Here is a 26,384-nt window from a genome sequence, read left to right on the forward strand (position 1 = left end):
CTAACATGGATTAAGCAGTCTTGTCATAGAATCGTCACATAATTCTCATGCCACTACTTTTTTAAAGACCTGTGTTGATTTTTTTTTTTTTTTTCCCTCTTTCTCCTCCTATCCCTTTGATTATTTGTGATGATTGGCAAGCGGTTGAGCAGTTTTAGGAATTGGGAGCACTCCTCTGGTTCTTTGTTCCATTGAGTAGTCCAGTGTTCTCATGCCTAGATCATCTGTATCATCAAGAGATACCGGGTTTAAAAATGTGAAACATAGGGTGTTTGATTTAGGGTGTACATTCTCTCTGTAGAAAAATGTGATCTGTCTTGAGACCCAGGAGAAGACTGAATGTCCTGGTTCCTTATCATAATTGGTATCAGCGATGGTGGCTACAGTGCTTCCCTCATAGGACATTAATGCAGATGAAGCTGGCCTGGGGACCCGATGATTTTGTCTCAGTGGACACACAGTGTAGTTAGTGAAAGATAAAGAGCAAGAGGGATTCAGGCTTGGGTAATGCAAGTAAATACTGACTCTTGTTTTCATTGATAGCTTTGGGACGCAGACTATTTAATATGTTGCATCGGTGCAGGATATCTTTTTGGTGTTTTGCTTTGTTTTGTTTTTAACAAGTTTTCTGTAGGTTTGTCTCTAGTTTGTGCAGCTTTTGCTTTTGGTATCTTTAATGTTCTCCCTGCAGGATTCCACTGTAACTCAATGCCATTTCCCTCAAGATAGTTGAATGCATAGGGTTAAAGAGGATAAAAATTTGCCTCTCTCCCAAATGCACCATTAAAGAGCCCCTGAAAATAGAGTTGTGAGATCCTGGTTCTGTCTCCAAACAGCTGTATGAACTGGCAAGTCCTCGGGGCTGTTCTACTTCAGGATTCTAAGGGCACTGTTAGCATTCTCTTCCATGTCAGTGGTACTGCTGGGGTGTGAGCGATGACCCCTAGAGTCATGCCATGGGGGCACTATTAGAAATCCTACCTGACAGGGCACCTGGGTGGCTCAGTGGGTTAAGGCCTCTGCTTCAGCTTAGGTCATGATCCCAGGTTCCTGGGATCAATCCCTGCATCAGGCTCTCTGCTCAGCAGGGAGCCTGCTTCCCCTCCCCCGCTGCCTGCCGCTCAGCCTACTTGTTATCTCTCTCTTTCTCTGTCAAATAGATAAATTAAATCTTTAAAAAAAAAAAGAAAGAAAGAAAGAAAGGAATCCTACCTGACTCCCTAGACCACCATGTTTTTCACAGAATAAGGTTGGGTAGAATGAACTCTGATGGCCTGAGCACTGGGAGAGAACTCCACCATCCGTGGTAGACCCCTTCCACGATTGGGCCCTGTTTCCAGGAGAATTGTAAAGGGTTTTTGTTAACCAAAGTAGTGTTTTATTTCCAGAGAACTGATGTCATCATTAACAAGACCATTGCTCTAGGAAAATGAATTTTGAGTTAGAATACATTTCCCAGTGAGCTTCGGGCCTCCTCTGCTTCTACACTGGAACTGCATGCCCCAGCAGTAGAGCTCAGGGTCATGTGTGATGTTCATGGGGTGAGAGGAGGACATGTTCTGGCAGGGGCTGTGGTGTGGGGCGTGGGTCAAAATGTCGGCTCAGGCAAGTACAGGTTTGCCGCTGGATCTCACGGCTGGAGTGTTTGACCTCATATGCAGACCACCTGCCTGCAAGATTTGTGGGCAAGCAGTTCGGGTATCTGCGTGGGACAACCTGTTGTTGGGATTTAAAAGGCATTCATTTCAGGGCCTTTATTGACAATTGGAAAAAGTCACAAGTTCAGTGACCCCAGTACTCCTAATGCAATTACATTGGTCCAAGATGCCGATTAAAGGATTTCTAAATCTTCCGATTTCAGTTTCTATGAAAGAAATGTTGATCCAAAAACTACAATCTGTAAAGAATGGGTTTTGCTCTATTGAAACATAAGTATTTTTACTATTTTGGTATTTAGAGAAGATTCCCAAGGTGATGATAAATATTTAAATAATTATGAAGCAAATTTATTTGTACATAGACCCCTTATACATAAATCGTTTGATAATCTGTGAGCACTCAATTTCCTGTGTGTAAAGGCTATGAAAATCGTCAGATTATTTTAGTATAGGAAGTAATATTCCTACACTAATAGAAATTTAGAAATCAAATTGTATGTAGATTAATAAAGATGATACCTTAAATCTGAATTACTATTTTGATACAGATACATACTTAAGATGTTTCCTTCAACTTTTTTTTTTTTTTTAATACAAGTCCCTGGAATATTCTGGGTTCTTTAATTAAGAAGCAGTCACCCAGCAATGGTGATTGCTGATTTAACCTGACAAGCAAAAATTCCTCCTATTTGCAGAAATGCTCTGAATAGACCAGTAAGTTGCTTGCTGCACAGAACTTTGTGTTTTTGTTTTGTTTTCAGTCTCACTGTAAGTAATGTACAATATAACCAAGAAACATCTGTGTGCAAGTTTTCCCCTTTAGGCTTCAGACAAATCTGTGATGTTTTGTTGGCAAAGAGTCCAAGGAAAATTCTTTAGTTTGGGAGGGGGGTGGGGGGGTGGGCATTACATCCAGCTTTACTGCTGCTGCAAGACCCAGCTGGTCTTTGAATAACCAGGATCTCCTGCGAAGATTCATTGAATGGTCTGGTGTTCGGATTTCTTTTCGTCTGTTTGCAGTTTCTGTTCTATGAAGACAGTTTTTTATGTACAACCACAAACCATTTTATTTTGGGACAAAAAACTGGAATAAGACCTCTCTTAATTTCACAGCTATTCATTTTGATATTCTCAAGAATGTAGGTAAGTTACCTTGATATAACTGATTTAAGGCATTTAAATTAAGCCAAAACTCCAGAGTTAACTTTTAGAAGTGATAATTAAAAAAAAAAAAAAAAAAAAGCTACTTTTAAAAGCTTACATACTTTTCATCTCCTTAGATTTTTTTTTTTTTTAAAGATTTTATTTATTTATCGGGGGGGGCGGGGAGAGCGAGAGAGAGAGAGCGAACACAGGCAGACAGAATGGCAGGCAGAGGCAGAGGGAGAAGCAGGCTCCCTGCCGAGCAAGGAGCCCGACACGGGACTCGATCCCATGATGCTGGGATCACGACCTGAGCTGAAGGCAGCTGCCCAACCAACTGATCCACCCAGGCGTCCCATCTCCTTAGATTTTCTGATACGTATATTAAAACATCCCTACTTCAGGGTAAATTCTAGAATATGTAAAAATGCAAAGATTACTATGAAACAAATGTGAGTATATTCTTACCTATTTTTTGGAGAGGATTTTTTCGAAGAGGAAGAGAGTTACATGTAGTGTGCTGTGTTTTGTGATTATCTTGTCAAATACCAAAACTCTAAGCAACATTTAAAAAAGTTTACATATATATTTTTTAAAGATTTTATTTATTTATTTGATGGAGAGAGAGATCACAGGTAGGCAGAGCAGTAGGCAGAGAGAGAAAGGGAAGCAGGCTCCGGGCTAAGCAGAGAGCCCCATGTGGGGCTGGATCCCAGGACCCTGAGATCACGACCTAAGCCCAAGGCAGAGAGAGGCTCAACCCACTGAGCCACCCAGGCGCCCCAAAAGTTTATATGTTAAAACAGACTACGGTCATTTTATGGTTACGTCTGCAGTAGCAGGGGGTGTGGTAGGAAGTGATAGGTACTTTGGCGTACCATCATCTGAAATATCCAGATGATAAGTTTTTTGGTTTTAGCTCTGAGGCAGAGGGGGCGGATCAAGTGTAAGAATAAAGAATAAGTGAATGAGGCACAAGGGAAGGAGGGGTAGAAGGAAATTAAAATTCTTGAATTTTGAAAGTGCTTTGAGAATATTTTACCTGGCGATTTGCCTTTCACAGTATCTTAACAAGATAGAGGAGGATTGGGGGAGCGCAACTTTGTTATTGATGCTGTCTTACGACATGTTTAAAGAATATAGGATGTTCTGAAACCGTTATTTGCAAAGGCAAATGCTGGAACATTCTACTTAGTGAAATGACAAAGCGTGTAGGAATGTGGTTTGAAGAGTTGTTGAATGTGTGGGGTCCTCCACATGGTGGTTTTGAGGTTTTAGGAAATTCTGAAGCCAGAAAACCTGGGAATAATAAAGTCCAGGAATCAGAATTCTTGCGCCTCAGTAGGTTAGTGAATTGGTTTTGTGTTGACTCTTGAAGGTAGACTCGAGTTAGGCGCTTTTGCTTTTCTTCCGTGGTGGTATCTTAGTCATAATCAGCTAGGGGCCCAAGCTCTCTACCGCCCTGAAAGACTTCCAGTTGTATAGTGGGAATTACCTCAGACTGCACTCCATGGTTAACAGAGGAAGCCTGTTTTCGAATGCCAGTTTTCATAAAAATGTGACCATTGGCTTAAAATAAACTTTATTTACCCATAAGACTTACACAGAATATCAGTTAATTGCTTAATCTTTACTAGTGTAAAAATAGTTATTTTCCCTTGGATTCTTTTTTTCTGGAGTGTTTGATACCGGTTTTGAGTACTTTGGTATGCCCACTGTCTTACCACCATTCTCTGTTACCTGCTGGTGGTCCTGTAACTGGGGTGGTTTTCTTTCTGTTTTGTTTTGTTTGTTTTGGGAGGTAAGGGGATACTTTTAGGATACTTGGGAACATTTGATTGTTCTTACAAAAAGATTCCAATTTAGCAAAATGCAGGGCCTTAAAGATACTTTAAATAAAACCTCATGTGCTTTTGAGGGTGGATGAGGAAAGAGAATGATAAATTTTTGAGTTCGTTTTAATTGTTTTACCACGGCATGAAGTTTCTCTGATAGTTTGTAGTTGAGTAGTATTTTCACTTAAAACCCCTTAAGTCTCGGTGTTCTAGAAAGAAGTAAATAACTTCTCCTTGGGTGGCTAAACTAAACAGTATTTGTCTCTAAGCTTAATATTAATTTTAACCTAGAACTTTTATTTGTTCTTTTAACCTTTCCTTGATCATTGCTCAGAGTGGGAAAACAAAAACCTTTCCGCACCTTTTAGTGGAAACAAACTAAAGAATAAAGCTTGGAAAGTTCTTGGCATTAAGCTTTTAGTGTCAATTACCTTTTGTATCTACCTAACCTGTGATTATTTACGCAGCTTTCCCGTGCTGTCTGTTGCAGTTTCCTTCTTAAAATATTAACCTAAGTGGAACAGTCTTTTGAAATCATGTTTTATTTAACACTCGTGTGTTGGGCATTGCGTGTCTGCCAGGCTTTCTGCTGCTCCGTGCAGAAGACCGAGGTGGGCCTTCCAGCTTTGTCTGGCATCTCGCCTCCTCGCACCACTGTGTTCAGATCCATCCCAGCAATTTCCTGCCCTTGGTCTTTCCTCCTTGGGACCTCTTTCTCGCACTTCAGTCAGCCAAGCCAAAGGGCTCATAGCCATTTTAAGAGCATTGGCAGACTCCTGCTGTTCCCAGAATAGAAGGCAGGACCTTGAGCCTACCCAACTGCTGCCCTGGGTCCCTCCCATGACCGCTTGGAGCCTCTTACTCTTCTCAGTCAGTGTGGTCATTTCAAAGGCAGTAGGATTTCTCCTGAAGGAATGGCCAGCCTTTCTACCTCTAGTTGTTACTTCCCCTGACTTCATTTGGCACACGTGAGTCTCCTGTCAAACGTGGTGTGTTGGTTATGGCTGTTGTATATGGATCTTCTCTCCAGGGAGGCACTCACCTTGTTGCAAACACAAGTGTTCCCAATCCAGTCTACAACAGCGCTGGCCCGTATTCTCCGGCATGGGGTAGACATCAAATACATGTTTCAAACAGTTACCCTCATTGTATTCATTATGTAATTTGAACAGTGCACAATTTTTGATTGAATAAAACTTTGGTCCAAGATCCAAATGCACAACTACCATTAGTCACATGTAAGATGTGAACCATTCAAGGAGTTTTTTTTCATTGCTAAGTAAAACCAGACTTAAAACAAGCTTGATGAGGGGCGCCTGGGTGGCTCAGAGGGTTAAGCCTCTGCCTTTGGCTCAGGTCATGGTCCCAGGGTTCTGGGATCGAGCCCCATATCGGTCTCTCTGCTCAGCAGGGAGCCTGCTTCTCCCTCTCTCTCTGCCTGCCTCTGCCTACTTGTGATCTCTGTCTGTCAAATAAATAAATAAATACATAATTAAAAAAAAATAAACAAATAAGCTTGATGAGGGCTCCTGGGTAGCTCAGGCGGTTAAGCATCTGTCTTCAGCTGAGATCATGAAGTCCTGGGATGGAGCCCTATTAACCCTAACTCTACATCAGACACCCTTTCTCAGCAGGGAGACTGTTTCTCCCTCTGCCCCTCACCCCAGTCCTGTTCTCTCTCATTCTGTGTGTGTCTCTCTCTCAGATAAAATCTTTTAAAAAATGAGGTTGATCGATGATCTTTATGAAAACAAACTAAATTTCAGAATGGTTCACAGTGATCCATGAGCTTTCCTTGAGGTCTATAAGCCCACCGGCGTAGTTGTCATAACTAGTGCATCTGTGGCTAAATTACAAAAAGACCCTCTTCTCCCCTATATCTAGCCAAGTCCTTTCAGAATATAGAGCTGAGTTGAAGACATCCTGCTTTCTAGAAAACCTCTACTAAAGTATAAATAGGTAATCCTGGAGTATAAAATCTAAGTACAAACCCATTCTCTTTTTATTGAAGAGCTGTGATCTGTGGAGGAGGACATTGGGTCTGTGGTGAGTGTGGCACAGATGGCCATTTGCTTCTCAAACCCTGCCCCCCCCCCTTTTATGTTGATAGACTCTTGAGTGGAGTATGCATAGCCTGTATCGATGTGCATTTCTCAGCCTGCCGTGCAGACGGGTGCGGCCATGTGATTATGCTGTGGATCCTGAGAAAAGTGTGCTGTTTAGGGAAGTAGCATCCATACTTGTTGCTTTTCTACCCTGCTCAGCAAAATGCAGAGGGTTCTATTTTAGGCCATAGGTTGAGATCATGCACAGCAGAGGAATGAGAAAGGTAGAGCTGGGGTTTCTGACAGCTGGGTCACTTAATCCTAGACAACCTATGCAGACTTCTGCATGAGACAGAAATAAAGTTTGGTCTTCTGCCACTCCAGCTGAGGTTTGGTCTCCTGGGGCTAGACTTTGAATCTCCGCATACTATCGTATGCTCTATGACTTTGGGCATATGACTTTGGGAGTGTCTAGACTGGGGTAGTAGGAACTGCCTAGAAACATGGTACATTCTCCACAGTTGTCAGCGATTTGGTTGATGATGGTCTAAGAGGATTTAATGTCGGATTAGGGTTCAGAGTCCATGGACAGTTTTTAAGACTTCCTCTAGCCTCAGTGACTTTGAAGTGTTCAGTTTTGTGTTAATAAATTACCGTATTTCATCACTTCTGAAATAGATGTTTCCACACTGGAATGTTTCTGTTACTGGGATGTTTCCATAAGACAGCCTCTTAGCTTTGGCATATAATAAGAGCAGCATTTGACATTGGACCTGATGGTCTATAGGCATCCCCTAAAGTAGCTAGAATTAGCAGCAGAAAAATGTTGAGGCATGAATACGGGCTCAAAATGAACAGGTTCCAGTAGCAACCGGGATTCCTGGATTGAGCAGTCGCAGAAGAAGTAACTCGCTTCAGGTTTAGAAAATGGTTTCCTGCAGCTCAAGTTTGTATTTTCTTCCTGGAGCCCAGTTGGTGGTCTCTCTTGGCTTTTCCTAAGGTTCAGACCAAGAACAGCTAAGCTATTTAGGATTTAGGAGGAACTAAAAGAACAGCCTGATTTGGAAAGCTGATTCTCTATGGAAGGAGGAAACAAGATAGATAGTAAAGATTTGAAATACATCTTTTACCTAATTGCTCAGTTTGCGACCTATGGTCAGAGTTAAGACGAGCTGTGCTGGAAGGGTTATAAAAAACAGCCCACCTTTTACTTTCAGAGGCCGTCACTTTCCCTCTCCACTAATTTTATTTACTTCCATCTTTTAAATAAAATAGGACTGTAAATATTGTCTCTCTGACCCAAGTAGTATACTATTTTAATTTTTTTTTTTTTCTTGGCCCTGTTTTTTCTCTTTGACTATCTGGCAGAAATAGTTGACAACCTCCAAAAGCACCCTCAGATTCCTCTAGATTCTATTTTTCAGCTGTTAGTACTTGCCAGTGTGTACGAGCTCTGTGTTGTTCCCCAAGACATCCTTCTTGGACCTCTGACTTCCTGCTGCCATACAGGCTGTTTGCCATCCAGGTGTAGGACACAGGGTCACCCAGGTGTTGCCGGGGCATCCTTTTTCCTTTGTCCTCGTGGATGACTCTAGTACCTAGTTTAATTCCTGTTTCCTGGATGACACTCAGACCTGACTTAATTCCTCATTCTGGTGGCTTTCATTCTTAAATTCCTGAGAAAGCATGTAAGAGGTAAGACTGAGGCTTTCTTTGCCTAAAAGTCCCTTTATCAACATTCCTATCTGCTATATGGTTTGGTGGGATTCGAATTCCAGTCTGAAAACCCTTTTCTTTCAGAAATTTGAAGATAATGCTCCATTGTCTTCTAGCTTTCAGGATTGTAGCAAAGTCTATCATTCTGATATCTGGGCTTCTGTATGTCCTTTTTTTTTTCTGGCCTTTGGAATGTTTTTCAGTGTAGTCATTAAAAGATGAATACAAGGGCATTCTACTTTGCTTGGTCACTTCCTACCTACACAGAGCACTTGGAAAATCTTTCTGTGTGAGAGTTGCATATTGGCTGCTATTAGTAGTTATAATCCACCTATTCTAAAATATCACAGAGAAACTCCGTGGTCAGATCTTGTTCATTTATTGTGTAGAACAAACAGTGCACCTCTTTATTTTGGAGACCTTGTCCTTCGGCTCCAGGAAGAATTCTTGTATTACTTCTTTGGTTATTTCTTAGCATGAAATATTTTTTTTCCTCATTTGATTAACAGTATCAGTTGAATGCTGGATCTCTTGGATGAAGCCTTAATTAAAAAAAAAAAAGTACTCTTGGTACTCTTTGGGTGTCTTTTGTTTAAATTTTTAAAGTAGGTCTTCTAAAAAATTTTAATTACAGGTTTCATGTTAATTTTTGAGCATTCATATTCTCTGCTTCGATTACTTGAAACATCCTGTTTTTGCATGAATATGATAAATTTTTTCAAGATAGTAATTTTCCTCTTTGCCTGCCCCAATTTTCTCTGAGAATTTTTTTTCTTGTTTTCTTTTGTATCAAAGAATGTCCTCAAATATTACATTGATGCTTGGCTTCCTTTTTAAGAGTGAGTTCTCTGGACTCAATTTGTTTTGCCCAGAATAATCCTCTCCTATTTTGTCTATGGACTATCAGCCTGATTATAACCTTATTGTGGAATGGAGCACAGGAAGTAGGCTGGTAGTCCAATGATTCAGTCTGCAGAAGAATTTCATTACTCTTCCCTATATGCACCCCCGTGCCTTACCCTCAGCCTCCCCTAGATCTAGTAGCTCTAAATTTGGGATATCTAATCAATTTCTTCTAAGGTTATATAGCTTTTTACTGAGTGGGGGTAGCTCTCCAAATGTGCAGGGAATTGGTCGGTACCCGCGTAGGGGGAGGGGAGAGTATGTCCAGTGGATCCTTACAGAGAATTCCAGGCAATCTCTCCACCCTCTGTTATTCATGTGTCCAATTCCTGGATCTTTCTGGGGTTGTGCAGGGCGTTCTGCCTTACATCCTGTGGTATGTTCTCTGTGACCTTGTTTGACCTCTCTGTAAATCCTGCCCACTTTCCAATATTGAGGTTTGTGATTGAAGTGTCATATACTATTGAGTTCTTTCTGTTTCTTAGTTTTTTTCCTATTCAAGAAATCAAATATTTAAGTTTGTGATAATGACTTCAAATTAGGAAGTATAAGGATGCTGGCAGCATATTTTAACATAGTGGAAAGAAGTGGAAAGATGACCTTCCTGGTTTAGGAAGTATAGGGCAGATACTGCTGTCCATTTTTAGATACAGAATGAAACATTTTGGAAGTGCTCTTTTGTTCATAACATTTTATCATAACTTTGTCTCACTTTTGTATGACTCTGCATTGCACTCACTAAACTACCATCATACTCAAGGTTAAATTTGGCATTTGAATCCTCCAGAGCCGTTAGTGAGTTTTAAATGAAAAGAACTTGTGGAAACTTAGAACAGAAGTGGAAGTCTGTTTTGAATTTTATTGTTTTTTATATATATATATATATATATATATATATATATATATATATAAAATTAACGTATCTTTAAATATATATAATAAATTATATATAATATATATTAACATATATAACATGATTAACATATATATTATATATGTTAAATTTATAAATTTTATTGTTAAATTTATAAAAATTCATAAATTTATACTGAAATTCTAAACTAAAGTATTAAAACATCTTCTTGCAAACAGAATAAATCTTAAGGACCCAGGTCTTTGATTTCCCTGGACCCCGTGGGGTATCAGGAACTCCATAAATGACTTAGCAGTCACAGTGTGCCTCTGAGCTGGGTGGCATCTTTCCCTAAATTACATGGCCGCAACGGACACCTGTATGAACTCAGGTTTTTGGTCAGCAGGGAAGAAGGGCGGAATGCGTCATAGGTTAGCACCTAGTGGTGGCTGCTGTAGGATTAGCGGTTACGGGAATTTCAGGGCACAGGAGCCGGAGGAAGGCTGTAGCTGCAGGAAGGAGCTGAATGGAGGAATGGGGCCTGTTTGTGGCCTGCGGATGAGTGGGATTGATACATTTTCACTTTTCTTCCGTGTCTAATTCAGGAAGGGGGTTAGTTGCATACTGGATGTACTTATGTGTGGTACGCTGGGGACACGAATCACTCATCAGTTGCCATGTTTCTGATCTTGTCCTTAAAGTTGCAGATACTGGTGAGATTTGCTTTTGCTGGGATACCTGGGTGGCTCAGTAAGTTGAGCATCTGCCTTCTGCTCAGGTCATGATCCCAGGGTCCTGGGATGGAGTGCCGCATCAGGCTCCCTGCTCCTTGGGGAGTCTGCTTCTCCCTCTGCCTGCTGCTCCCCCTGCTTATGTTCTCTCTCTCCCTTTCTCTGACAAATAAAATCATAAAAAAAAAGAAATTTTGTTTTACTGATAAAATGTGCTTTCAGTTTTATGGTCCTGACCAGCTATACCAAACTTGTTGAATAAATTCACTAAAATGGTGCCTAGTGCCAGCTATTCTCATACTGCCTTTGAAGTCAGAATTAGGCTTTTTTCCCCACAAGTATTTCTTCACTTGTACTATATGATAAAGCTATCCGATAGTTACTTTTGCGAATTGACGGGGGAGGATTTGTGAAAACCAGGAACCAATTTTTAGTGATATTTTTCATGTTTGTTACCAGGTAATTTAGGAGTCTCGTGGTATCTGGGTATCTGGTTTTATGACTGGGTGTCTTGTTCAAGATAAATATTAACTGACTGTACCCAGAGAGTTGAGATTACACTGTTTTTGCACTAATTAACTTTGCTGCTTTGTTGAGTCAAAAAATGAGAATGAAATAAAAAAATGTATTCTTCCATGGGGATTTAGTACCATGGAGCTATACCAGCTCCATGAGGGTATAGCTTGAGCAATCGCTAATGCATTAGAGAAAGGACTAGAGCAAAGGTCTGCATACTGTGGCCTGAGGGCCAGTTCTGGCTGGTAGCCTGTGTTTTGTTTTGTTTTTGGTTTGTTTTTTTTTTTTAAGTTGTTGATGGGGACATGCCCAAGCTCACACTTACTGATGGTCTGGGACTGTTTTTTTCCCACAACACCTGGATTGAGTAAATGCCGCAGAAACTGTAGGGTGCATAAAGTCCCACAGACCTACTGTTGGGCCCTTCCTGAAAATAGTTTGCCAACCCTTGGACTAGATGAACATATGAAGATTTCTTGGAATTAGCAAATCTAAGACGATTGAAGGAAAAAAGAAAGGAACAAGGAGGTTTTTCAATGTGTAGGAGAGGCATTGTGATTTCTGTTTGGGTATAATTTTCTTGCATACCAATGCAAGTACATAGAAATTACCTTTTTCCTTGTCTTTAGATATTCCTGGCTTGTATGTCTGAATTTTTTTTTTTTAAGACTTTATTTATTTATTTGACAGAGAGAGATCACAAGTAGGCAGAGAGGCAGGCAGAGAGAGAGAGAGGAGTTAGCAGGCTCCCCACAGAGCAGAGAGCCCCATGCGGGGCTCGATCCCAGGATCCTGGGATCGTGACCTGAGCCGAAGGCAGAGGCTTTAACCCACGGAGCCACCCAGGCGCCCCAATGATGGAGTTCTTAATGACTACTCCTTTCTTTCAAAGTAGTTATGGTATTATTTAAGAATATAACTTGCTTCGCCCCCCTGCCCCCCCCCCCAAAAAAAAAACCCCTCTTAAAAATAGGCTCAAATACTAATTTAATTCTTGTTCTCTTGGAGTCCAACTTCGTAATTTTTTTAAAAATATTTTATTTATTTATTTGGCAGAGAGTGAGCAAGATGACAAGCAGGCAGAGCAGCAGGGAGAGGGAGAAGCGGGGAGCCCCGTGCGGGGCTTGATCCCAGGACAGTGGAATCATGGCCTGAGCTGAAGGCAGACACTTAACTGACTAAGCTACCCAAGTGCCCCCAGAACTGGTAATTCTGACTGGTGGACAATAATCTCCCAAACAGTGATTGAGGGAATTAGGCTTCTCCGATCCTGTGGTTCCACTTGGTTCATCTGTGTCCAGCTACTTAAGGAGGAAACACCTAAAGAGGATCATATGTGAGTTTTAAGGTCCAGGCCTAGAAGGAATATGGACAATAATATGGACAATGTCTGCTTACAGTCTGGCTAGAACTCATGGCATCTACCTGCAGGAGAGGTAGGAAAATGTTGTCTGTGTGCCAGGAAAAAAATAAAGAAATGGGTTTTGGTGGCCAGCCAGTCTCTGTCACAATTACTGGTTGCTACTGTCACCTTACATTTTGAAAGGAGTCAGATTCTGGTGACAGACAGAAGCCTTCAGTTATTTTTTACCTTTTTTCCTTTTTCTTCCCTAAAAGCTGTGAATCCCTAGTAAGTGATCTCCGCTGAAGTGGTATCATTGGGGCAGAGGAACTATAGTGTCACGCGGGGCAGATTTTAGTGAAGATCCTATTTTGGTACGATGTGCCGTATACTGAATATTGATCAACCCATGTTAACCTTAGAAGTAAAACTGCCAGTTACTTTACCAGCAAAAGATGGGTCTATTGGGGAATAAAGGAGCATTGCAATCCAGTAGAAACAAGCTGTGTCAAAACTGAGGCAAGTCCAGGAAACAAAGAAGAGAGGCACACTTTCTTAAGGAGAAAAGGGGTCCATTGGAAAGGCTGTTAAGATATGACTGCAAGTCCACTGGAGGAAACTGGGCATTCAAAGTGTGGTGGCTTCACCTTGGCTGACTTGTTGCCCTGGGAATGGGGAAGGCCACTCTTCCTCTGGCTGACGTAGTAGAGCAGTACACCCATGCAAGGTCAAGTACGCCCCTTCCTGTAGTGTCTGTGGTAGTGGGGCAGGCCATCTCCCCCTACCAAAACTCCTGACTTCATTCTAGTGAGATTGCCCATTACTGATTTTCCCACCTGTAGTGGAAATAAATTCTTAAACCTTGGCACAAATAAATTGGAAATAAATTCTTAATCCTTGGCACAAATATTTCCAGTTCTGCCGCTACTGGGCAAGCCATAAGATGGCGCTTCCCAACCTTGCTGAGATTGACTGTTGTCCTGGGGCGTGCTGTGGTGAATGGTGAGCGTGAGTCATGTGTGTCTCTGCTTGGCAGGGGCTTTGAGTGAGTGGGCCCTTGGCGCTGGTCCTTTCCCAGCGTGTGGAGATGGTGGAAGTTTTTGTTGAAGTGAAGACTCCATCAGCCAGACTCTCCAGCTGACCGTGGATATGAGCAGGGCTCCCAGCCAAGACCCCTGGGCATTTGAATTAAACTGCTCAAGTTCTTGGTGGGTTTTGCACTGCACCTGTCCTGGAGGGGAAGAGGGCTAGTGTTCATGCTTTGAGATCTTCACCTCCCTAGCATTTAAGGATCCAAACTAGCATTCTATTTATAATAAAGAAGGTAAATCTTTCTATTAATTTCTAATAGTGCTAAGCATTGGAGCTATGAGTTGCTACTCAATGTAGGCATCTCCCAAGGTAGAGATACTTAGGAATTTATGCCAGATTTTCACCTCATTTTTTCCCCCCCCACTGATGTTGATCTTTGAAGTGAAAGACTTTTTAAACTTTTGCGGTCTTTACAAGTGGTGAGAGAGCGGGCGGGAATCTGGAGGGAATCTAATCTCTCTTGTCACTACCTATACAGCTCAGATGCAGGTGTGGGTGAGGGAGCAGGGATGGAGATCCTCTCACCAACTGGGCAACCCAGAGCAAGAAATGACTGAGAGAGGGCAGGTAGAGGGACGACCATCTCCATTCAGCCCATTTGAGGAGAGGGGATTGACCAGGGCCCGTGGCTGCCACCAGGGAGACATGGTTTCTGGCCTCATGTATGGTGCTGGTTAGAGTTCCCATAATGCTGGGGGAAATAGTACTCTGCTGGGGCAATAGTTATGTTCCATTATGGGTTAAAATGTATGTATAGGCTCTCTGGGATCCAAACAATTGTTTAAGTGTATTTTTTTTAAATAATAGAAACTGTGTTCTGAATTCTAAACAACCAATTCATAAAAGGACTTGAACAATGCACTGATTTTCCATGAAGGGAGTTGTGCTAGTTTGTAACAAAGCACCATGAAATGGGTGGCCTCAAACAACAGAGATCTATTCTAACAGTTCTGAAAACTGGAAGTCCAAGATCAAGGTGTCAACAGGTCGTACTCTTCTGAAACTTGTAGCAGAGGATGCTGCTTTGCCTCTTCCTTGCTCTTTCTTTTTTAAAGATTTTATTTATTGGGGAGAGAGCATGAGAGAGAGAGAGCGCGCACAAGACAGAGGGCACAAGATAGAGCGAGAGATCACGAGACAGAGTGGAAGAGAGAGAGCACGAGAGAGCGCAGGAGATGGAGGGAGAGTGAGAAAGAGCTTGAGACGGAGAATGTGCAGGCAGAGGGAGAAGGACAAGCGGACTCCCTGCTGAGCAGGCAGCCTGACCCAGAGATCATGACCTGAGCTGAAGGCTTAACCGCCTAACCGACTGAGCCACCCAGGCGCTCCTACTCTCATCTTTGCTCTGGGTAACTCTGCTTGTTCACTGGCTGGTCAGCCTGATCCCAGTCTCTGCCCTACCTTCACGAGGTCATCTTCCGGGTGTGTCCCTATCTTCTGGCGCTATTTTATTCCGTTTCCTCTCTTTCTATCAGGACTAGAGTCATACTGGCCGAGGGCCCACCCTGATGACCTTATCTTAACTTGATTACATCAGTGAAGCTCTTCTTTTCCAAAAAGTTGACATTCATAAGTGCTGGGGTTGGATGTCAACATATCTTTCTGGGAGAAACAGTTCACTCCAAAACAGGAGTTGAAAAATATCTCTGCTCCAGTGTACTATTTTAGGTCCATCATGCTGCCCAGAGAGGAAGGAAATCATCTCCTAAATCATGATTTTTACAGAGTGGACTAACTCAGTAACAATACCAAAAAGGTTAATTCAAAAATGGGCAAAGGACTTGAATAGATCTTTCTCTAAAGAAGGTAAGGTGATGACAATTAAGTACCTGAAAAGATAACTCTGTATCGGGAACCCTTAAGCAAATGTCAATCAAAACCACCAGCAGATAGCACCTCACAAACATTTGGGTGGTTGTTATATTAAAAAACAACAACAACAACAGAAAAAAGCGTCGATACAAATAGAAGTCTGCATGGCTGGTGGGGATACAGTGGTCAGATGCTGTAGAAAACAGTTGTGATTCCTTAAAAAATTAAACACAGAATTACCATGTAATCTAGTAATTCCACTTTGGGTATATACTCAGAAGAATTGTGAGCAGGGTTTTGGAGATAGCCACCCACACATGTTCATAGCAACTTTCCTCATGACAGCCAAAAGGTGGAAGTAATAGAAGTACCCATCACAGCATAAATGGATAAATAGTGTGGCATACACATGATGAAATGTTATTCAGCCTTAAAATGGAATGAAATACACCTGCTACATCATGGGTGAACCTTATGTTGAGTGAGAGGAGATGGTCACAAAGGAACAAAATATTGTATGATTCCTCTGAAGAGGTACCTGGAGTAGTCAAGTGCATAGAGACAATGGTAGAATGGTGGTGGGTAGGATGAGAGAAGGGGAGGTTATTGTTTAATGGGTGCAGAGTTTCACTTGAAAAATTCTGGAGATGGATAGTGATTTCACAGTATTGTTAATGTGCCATTAGATAGCATTAAGTACAATTAAAAATAATCTTGTGCTTATTTTACCAAAATAAAAAAAAGAAGTCATAAACTTAAGATAAGAATTAAAGAAAAATAAACAAAACTATGTAAAACCACTGACCTGCCCAATAAATAACACCCCTCTTCTCATCTAGGTTCTGGCTCAATAGAGAAATAGGACAGAGTAGGGGATCTGGCCTTGGAACAAGCTGGTCATCTCTGTTGAAGGCTATTTGGGTGGTGATAGCTTAGTGTGAGTGATCAAGGAGCTGGCTAGCAGCACACCCCAGAATTTGGTCCCCCCAGTTACCACAGGGCTGCTCTTCGAGGTACAAAGTGCTCCTGTGCCCCCATAGTCCTCATGGGCTGACTCTGCCCCAACAAGACAGTGGGGGGAGCTCAGCCACCCTTGCTCTGCTTATCCTCCTCAAATTTTCGAGTCTGATACATGACTGTACTTCGGGCGGGATGAGAAGGTCCGATGGAAGGTCCAATGGAAGGTCTGATGGATATACTGAACTCCCCCCCCATTTAAAAGAAGCATCAAGCATCTGGGAAGAATTCTTCACCTGCAGTGTCCCTACTTCTGGTTCTCTTAACACCTCCTACTTGCAAGTTAACCCGTGGTTAACCAGTGCTTCCCAGTCAAGAGGTTGCTTCCCAGTGAAACCACTGTCTCTTTGGGTACGTGTCTCACACTTGCCATGCGCAGGGGAGATATCGAAGGCTCTGGCAGTTAATGACCTCACTTCCAAGGCCACTCTGTGCCCAGGGCTTCAGTTTCCTTTCCTCTTTACAATCTCAGATGGTGTACAGGCATGTTGTCTTGCATAGCTTTTTCGGGGTGTGGAGTGAAATCCGATGACAACGTTAAGGTGCCGGGAACATAGTGGTGCCTAAGTTTGAACATAATTTTTCCCTGGGAATGTGATGGTAGAAGTTTATTTGTAGGATTATCTAACTTTGCAAGTTCAAATCCAAATACGTTAAAATTCAAAGGAGTTACAAGTTCAAAATAGGGAGGCTGGATGGCTCAGTTGGTTAAGCGTTTGCCTTTGGCTCAGGTTGTCCTCTCAGGGTCCTGGGATGGAGCCCCAAGCCCTGAGTAGGGCTCCCTGCTCAGTGGGGAGTCAGCGTCTCCCTCTCCCTCAGCCCCTCCCCCCTGCTTGTGTGTTCATTCTCTCACTCATTCTGCACTGTCCTTAAAAAAAAAAAAAATTCAAACTAAAATTTTCTCGGCCCTTTCATATATTCATTAATTCCACAAATGCTAATTGAAAACCCACCCTGGGTACTCTTCTAATCACTGGGGAGATTTTGGTGCACAACCCCCGCCCCCAGTCCTGCCTGCCTTCCTTGAGTGGCCTTTCTGGAGACCTGGAGGCAAGAATAGAATCAAATTCCAATAAGCCTATCTTAGCAGGTCCTATCAGGCTGAAGTATTCTTGAAGCCTGGGCGGTGGTCTGTTGTTCTGGAAGCTGTCGTCCAGGCGGCTTCACGGGAAGGGCTGTCTTTGGGCGGTCTCTGAGGTAGTGCTAGTTCTCAGCTGCCCGTGTGTGAAGAGGACACAACAGTCTTTTACCCTTTCCTTTAACCGCAAACCACATTTTGTTAACAACCCAATCTCCTAATCCTGAAGTAGTAATGCAGGGAAAAAGTACATTCTTAGAATAGAGTGCATGGTGTTCCTGAAGATCCCCATGCTACGCCACGTGGGCTCCTGCCTGGTCCACACCTTTCACTCTGGGACGAGCGGCCCTTTTCAGGTTTCTGCCCCAAGAGCCACTTCTCCTGCCTCTTGCTCTGGATGTACTTATATCCAAGACACCTGACTCCTGAGGAAGATTGAGCTCTAATATTGAACAATCAAGAGCTTCTTGGGGACACTTTGTTGTATTGGGATGTGATTGTGTGTGTGGGGGGGCAACTCTCGAGTCCTTGGAAAGACCACATGGATTCCAGCTTCTCCCACTCACCACTACCTTCTTGTCCTCCAGTACAGAGTAGAATTTGGGTGACTCCCTAGCCTAGGGCCTATCAGACCTATTATTAACAATTGAAAGCTGGGAACATTCTAGTTTGCTGTAGGGCACACAAATCTGCTTTGCCATTTCAAAGCCATAAATACTGTTAACCACCATAAATACTGTTGTCCTCAAGGACCTGTGAAGACGTTGTTGCCTGAAGTGTGACTGTCTCTGCTGTCTTGCTGGGCTCCTGTGAATCTTCTGCTCTCTGTCCCCACCTGCCAGGGGTAGTTCAAGGTATATCCCTGTGGCCTGTGCAGAAAAAGCTGCCTGCTGAAAGCCTGTGCTTGTGCCAAGGCCCACAGAGCTTTCTTTTAGATGTGCAGTGCTGGCCTTGTTTTCTTCCAGTTACGAGCTTGGTTCCTTCCATGGAACCAGCCACTTAACTGAGGGACAGAGTTGCCATGAGCTAGGGTTTCCAACTCAGATCAAATGCATATATGGTCCCAAGCTTAAAGTTTCTTGGCGCATGCATCCTGCTTAAAACCCTCATCCTCACTGAAAAAGTGAGCTGATTGTAGGATAGAGGATTCAAACCACCAGCGTGTAAAAAACTCTGACCTAAAGGATGAATACCCAACTTTTGTAGCAACATGGACCGGACTGGAAGAGATTATGCTGAGTGAAATAAGTCAAGCAGAGAGAGTCAATTGTCATATGGTTTCACTTATTTGTGGAGCATAACAAATAGCATGGAGGACAAGGGGTGTTAGGAGAAGGGAGTTGGGGTCAATTGGAAGGGGAGGTGAATCATGAGAGACCATGGACTCTGAAAAACAACTGAGGGGTTTGAAGTGGAGGGGGGGTGGGAGGTCGGGGTACCAGGTGGTGGGTATTAGAGAGGACACGGATTGCATGGAGCACTGGGTGTGGTGCAAAAATAATGAATACTGTTTTTCTGAAAATAAATTAATTTAATTAAAAAAACAAAAACAAACAAAAACTCTGACCTGTGCTTTGAACCAAAGTGCCAGCTACCTTGCTCACAGCAGAAGCTCAGTTTACTCTGCGAGTGTTTTGCTGCTGCAAACATTACTGCTTGTTGATTTCTTATGCTTTGTTGCTTCGTATAATAGAATTACAGTTTTGAGAGGGAACGATAAAGAATAACTCCTTTTAAGGGCGCCTGTATGTCTTAGTCAGTCAATCGTCTGACTTCGGCCCAGGTCGTGATCTCAGGGTCCTGCGATGGAGCCCTGTGTGGGCCTCCCTGCTCATCAGGGGGTCTGCTTCTCCCTCTCCGTCGGCCTCCCCGCCCCTCCACATCTGTGCCCGTTTGCTCACTCACTGTCACTCTCTGTCTCAAATAAATAAAAGCTCTTACACACACACACACACACACACACACACACACACACACACACACACCCTTTTCAAGAGTGCGATTGGGAGTGACTGAACTGGTTGTTGAAATCTATTCTCTCTCCTAAAATGGTTTGTGAAAAGCTACTGCCCCAAATCCCATATGCTGCCTGGGGTTGCTGCAGCCACTGCAGTTCTTTCTGGATGATTCCGTGGCCCTCCCGTGTGATCCCACACCTGAGGAGTAAACGCCTGGCTCACCAGGGCTCTGGCCTCCGGGGCTGTGCTCCCGGGCTGGGGTCAGCATCTGCTCAGGATTGGCTGTGAAGCTGTGTGAGGAGTATTCATGCCTTTATCTTCTTTTTGGTTATGAGCCATTGAGGAATAAGAGAAAGAGGAAGGCAGTAAGATAATATTATGGATGAAATTGTAGATGAATTATAATTGCAGATTCTCTAATTAGAGAATCTTATCCATAATTATACACACACACACACACACACACACACACACACACACATACACACATGTATTTAAAACAACTTACAAGATAGGGCTGGTATTCCTGACTTTTCCCTTTGCCTCCGGCTCCAGAATGGCTCAAAGGAGCACTGTTACTGATCATCTTCAGTTCAGTGCCAGAGGTGGATGCCACTTACCTCACCCCAGTCCTTGCTCAGCTAGTTCTTCCCAGAATCCATTAAGCACTTTATTTCTCCTGGGTGGAGTGAGTAAAAGGACAGAAGAGGGCAGGAACATTACACTAAATGAACTCTCTCCACATGTGGATGTAGAAGCAACCTTCTCCATGACAGTAAAACTGCCCAATTTTTGGTAGATGGCAATATTCACCCTTAGAGAAGAAGGACAAAGCCTACATTAGCTTTCAGAGGTAAGGAAAGTCTATCCCCAGTTAGGATAACAAGTTTTACAGTTGGATGTGGAGGTAGCAGGCTGGGCGGTCTGTGAATTTTATTGATCGTCTTGACTCAACTGGTATTCTTTTCTCGAAGCTCTCTGGTTACGTTTTTGTGGCCCCAAGGGTGGTCTGTGGACTGAGAGCTTCAGCATTACCAAGGAGAGGGAGAGAAATGCAGGATCTCAAGCCCCAAATCAGACCTCCTGAATGGATCTGCATTTTTTCCTTGAAAGGTCCAGTTGTATGTAACGCCCAACTCTGTGGTGGTACCCCCATAGCCTTCATTCTAAAATCCATTACGCCCGTGCTGGCTCTCCTCTTGTTTAACTGGCTTCATGGGAAATCCTTACACGCTTAGGAAACTGACTGCTTGGTATGCTTGTTCTGGGTTCTCAGGGATAAGATCTGCTTTATTAAACGTTGCTGGAGGAGGTTGAGTTTGTCAAAAGGTAGGTTGTAGGAGCTAATTTAAGAGTTCAAACTTAAACTGTGGAGAGTGGTACTATCATGAGGCTCAGGGGTAAAACTTTTAGTACCTTGAATAGTTTGAACAGAAGGGAGAGTTTTTTGAAGAGGTCAGTAACACATGGTGATTATTTTTTGTTCAACTTTATTTTTCACTTCAGAATAAAGTTGATAGCTCAGATATTCTACACCTGTCTTCTTTTCTGTTCTAAAATAAGTTCAAGACCAGGTATACTGGGTTTTGAAGCCTAGAGAGCTTTAGTGCTATGATTTCTGATTTCATAAGAACTTTAAGAAGAACTGATATGATTCTATGATTTGAAAGCCTCAAATTTTAGCTGTGTTTGTATTCAAATCTTATGAATGGCTTGCCATATGTAGACACAGATAAGGAGTAAAATTTAAGTTTTTTATGGCTATAAAGTACTGAAACTGTTTTCACATGTGACTTCTGGAAACCTTTATTTCATAATTCCCATATGAGGTAGCAAGTTTATCTGTACTAAGTTCAAATTACCAGGTTGGGCATTACAGTAAAAGGAGGATGTAGAAGATACCTACTGATGTATAAATAGCCCTCTACTGAGTTTATAGTTCAGTAGGTGAATAAGGCACACAACTATTGTATAATCTAGTAGTAATGTTCTAGTGACCAATTTGGCTAAGTCATGTAGGTAATGTCTTACCGTTGGTTTTCTCACTTATAAGATGAGGGTGTTTGAATTAGATCTTTAAAATATTTTCTAGTAGTGGGATGCCTGGGTGGCTCAGTCATTTAAGTGTCTGCCTTTGGCTCGGGTCGTGATCCCAGGGTCCTGGGATCAAGTCCCACATCAGGCTCCCTGCTCAGTGGGCAGCCTGCTTCTCCCTCTGCCTGCTGCTCCCTTGCTTGTGCTCGCTCACTCTCACTCTCTATCTGATAAATAAATAAAATATATAAAAAAATATTTTCTAGTATTAATGACAGTTAATTCAATTATATCCTAAAAACTTAATTTATATAATTTATCTTTTTAGGTATATCTGTTCAGTGTAATAACTGGTGGAATTTCAGCCTTTGGAGAATAAACAATCATTCTTCTTAAGCTAAGATTTAGAAAGTAATCTAATATTTCAAAATTGTTGAAATAGCTCAAATCTTAGACTACCAGTTCTTTTCAATGGCCATTTCTTTTGGTACAGATTAATTTTTAACCTTAAAAATCACTATAAAAATGTATAATTTTGGTAACCTTTCTATTCAAGAGGAGCCATTCTATCATATTCTCAAATCTTAGTAAGCAGAGAATTTGTCTCTCATCCAGAATTTTCTCTGAAAAAGATCTCTTTATTTTCCCAGATAGCATTCTTAAATAGGAAACTTGATCATTCTACTTTGTTCTGGTAGATAATGCTGTTGAAGGACAAGTTGAGAAGTTAACTGTTCAGGTGACAATAATTTATCCCAACCTTTCTGCCTTTATTTTCTTTTTAACTTTTGATTGGCTTTAATAAAAGAGCATTGCCCAAATAGTAACTTTGAAGGTGTCACAAATGACATTGCAATTATAGAAATACAAAGACCTTACTTAATGGGTCAGGTGAACTTATCAAAGAATGAGTCCAGCATGTAGTAGAAACTGAGAAACTATTCTTTAAGTGGGAAAGGAATGAAATTGGCCATCAGACAAAATGACTGACTTTAAACTTTGTTGACAAAATTCCTGAGGGAATCCTGGTCAACCTTTTCCTGACCATACCTTTATCTTCATAAAGATATGTTGAAACTGTTGTTTTCTTTGGTGAATGTTGATCTTCCAACTATTTCTGGAGCTGATAATCTTGTTTTTTGTATCCAGTCTTTGTACCACAAATTCTTTACTCTTAGCTACTGACGTAGAAAACACTTCTGTAAATTTATTTCCTATGAAAACTGTCCTGAAGTATTCCTTCTCAATGCATTTGGGGAGGGGAGAATTTTTTTGTTTGTTTGTTTTGGATAGCTTTTCTCACCTGATTTGGTTGGTTTTTGTGAATTAAAAATCATAAACCCAGGGCACCTGGGCGGCTCAGTGGGTTAAGCCTCTGCCTTTGGCTCTGGTCATGATCTCAGGGTCCTGGGATAGAGCTCCACGTTGGGCTCTCTGCTCAGCAGGAAGCCTGCTTCCCCTTCTCTCTCTGCCTGCCTCTCTGCCTACTTGTGATCTCTCTCACTGTCAAATAAATAAATAAAATCTTAAAAAAAAAAATCATAAACCCAAGTATACTAAACAGTCATATGAAAGTTGGAATAGTTAATCAGTTCTTTACATTTTCATTACTCTTCATAATTACTGACTTATAAATCTAAAACATTTAAGCTTTGGAGTTTCACAACCATTAGAAATGTTTTCATACTATAATGACTTGGAAAAATACTTGGAGGAAAATGCTGAATAAAATAAAATACATGAACTTTAAAAGTAAAACTCGGGTCATATATTTATTATGCATAATAAATAAGTATTTATTATGAAAAAAATATATGTTCCTCCCCCTCTCCTTTTACCTAACAATTTAGCAAACAAGATCTAGAGCCTAAAATATCATTTCTTTGGCTTGGCAATGCTTATATTTCTAGGAACTTTTTCCAAAGGAAATAATCACAGGTAGTCCAAGATTGCAAAAATGTTGAGTGTTATTTATGAAGGAGAAAACTATTAAAAAAAAACCCACCTAAATATAAAATGTCTGTATCCCATTAAATATTTATATTCTATTCATTTATTTTATTTATTTTAAAGATTTTATTCATTTATTTTAAAAATAATTTGAAATTCCTTAACATATGAACCATTTATTCCATTTTTATCAAAGTTTTTTTTTTAATAATATTTTATGTACTTTGGAAGAAGGAGCTCAGGTAGTAAAACTCCTTAATTGAATCTAATGACTGTGTTTATGTAGACAAATGACTTCTATGATTTCCATTAAAAGCTTCTGTTTACAGTGCTCATATTTTTTAATACCAGAATCTCTTAAATGAATATTGACTTTCATGAAAACAGACAAGGTATAACATGTTTACTGCTTTTTGAAATTATATTCCACACACATAAGTCTAAAAAAAAGAATAAATGTACTTCTTGATTTAAATATTCAGTTTGAACATATTTTACACCCCAGGATTAAAAAAAAAAAAAATTAGTGTCCTCGTAAAACTTCTATTAAGGTGGTAGCCACACGACTTATTACTTCAGTGATTTGTTTATTGACTTAAGAACTATGGTGGAAGGGGTGCTTGGGTGGTTCAGTTGGTCCTGAGCCCCAAAGTCCTGGGATGAAGCCCAAGTCAGGCTCCCCACCCCCTCTCTGTCAAATAAAACCTTTAAAAAAAAAAAAAAAACACCAAAAACTAATGTAAGTAATTGATACTTCCCATCAGTATATAAATCATACGGCCTTTGTTTTAGGATTCAGTCTCCTTTTGAGTGTGTGTGTGTGTGTGTGTGTGTGTGTTTATAGCACACATGCATGCTGTCAAGCTGAACATTGCAACCTTTCTTTCTCCCCCCAGTGAAGGCTGGTTTCAGGATGCGTGGCCAGAAACACACAGAGCACTGTTCATGAAGATACAGATCCTCTCAGTTCTTCCCTGGTTTCTACTCCCCTGGTTGTATTTAGGTCACTGAAGTCTGATTACAGAGAAGGGATTACAAAATGGAAAAAAGATATTTCTTTAGTCACAAACTTAGAGGTTACAGGTTGCCATTTCCCCCCCTCACGTATGTTTTATCGCTTTTTTCTTTTTTGGGGTGCAAAATGGTGGTTTATTAAAGCACAGGGACAGAACCGTGGGCAGAAAGAGCCGCTGCTTGTATGTTTTACTTCTTTAGGACAGAACAGTGACCTCTGATTGACTTTTAATACCAGGATTAGAAATCTAATCCAAGTGACCATATATTTCTATGACTTATTTGCCATCCTCTCTTGAGCACTGGCCCCTTTTTAAGCACTTCAATTTGACTGAAAGCATAATCAACTTCCAGTTATTTGCAAAAATCCTGAATTTGAAAGTTTTCATGGGTTGCTTTCAATGATTTTTTTTAAGTGTATAATTCAGTAGTTTTCAGTAGTCTACTTACAGTACTGTGCAACCATCACCATGATCTTTAGAACACCTTCATGACTTTTAAAAGAAACATCCTAATTAGCCATCACGGCTCTTTCCCTTCCCTCTTACCCTTTCTCAGCTCTAGAGAATCACTAATCTACTTTGTCTTTATAGATTTGCCTATTCTGGACATTTCATGTAAAATATAATACATAATAGATAGTCTTCCATATCTGGCTTTTTTCACTTAGTGTAATATATTTTTTAAAGATTTTATTTATTTATTTGACAGACAGAGATACAAGTAGGCAAAGAGACAGGCAGAGAGAGAGAGAGGGGGAAGCAGGCTTCCCGAGGAGCAGAGAGCCCAATGTGGGGCTCTATCCCAGGACCCTGAGATCATGACCAGAGCCAAAGGCAGAGGCTTTAACCCACTGAGCTACCCAGGCAGCCCCTAGTGTAATATTTTTAAGTTCTAACATTTTATCCACCTTATAGATGTAACAGTATTCCATCTTTTTCTTTTGGGGATTGTTTATGCCATTGTATGGGTATATAACATTTTATTACTTACCAACTAATTGACATTAACTTCTACTTGGTTATTATAACTACTGCTTCTATTAATCCCATACTTTTATACAAGTGTTTGTGTGGGCTTATGTTTTCATTTCTCTGTAGTAGGTATTTAAGAGTAGAAATCGGTGTCATGCAGTTTAACATTTTTAGGGAGTCAACTCCCCCCCCCCCCCCCAATTTTGAGATGTTTAAGAAAGGGAATGAAAACAAGGTGTTGGCATTTCTCTTTTCCCTAAGTCTTCATTGATCATCAGCTCATTTGTTGTGGTTGACAGGTTGGGACCCTTCTGAAAATGAAAAGCCATTATTACTAATTATGTTGGAACAACAGGCATAAATTGGAATTGTCCTCAGCAAATTAGCACCAGTAGCTAACCAATAAGAAGGAAAGGCTATTGTTAGATTGAGTTTCCTTCCCTTGTCTGACAAATTAGAGTCAATGGGAATATGGAGGGGGTAGCTCAGAAGTGAAGTCAGTCACAGGGGCAGTTTTAGCACTGTCTCTGGCTTCTGCCCCATTCCCTCAAATAAAAAAGCATCTTTGAAAGGCGGTGATACTTGAGCTAAGGATATCTTTACTCCTATCCATGGGTGAATGTTCCAGTGTAAAAATAATGTGATTGAAATTAATCAAGCAGTGACTTACTAATTTTAATAATACTTACTTGAATTGATCATTTTATTTCTTC

General features: G+C 41.2%; 1 protein-coding gene across 5 annotated transcripts in view; it reads left to right on the plus strand.

Annotated features, from left to right (window-relative positions):
• Positions 1–26,384, plus strand: part of MTUS1 (microtubule associated scaffold protein 1) — a 164,826-nt gene that overhangs the window by 24,738 nt on the left and 113,704 nt on the right. The window lies entirely within an intron of this gene.

Source organism: Mustela lutreola, chromosome 18, assembly GCF_030435805.1.
Source record: "Mustela lutreola isolate mMusLut2 chromosome 18, mMusLut2.pri, whole genome shotgun sequence".
Classification (NCBI taxonomy): domain Eukaryota; kingdom Metazoa; phylum Chordata; class Mammalia; order Carnivora; family Mustelidae; genus Mustela; species Mustela lutreola.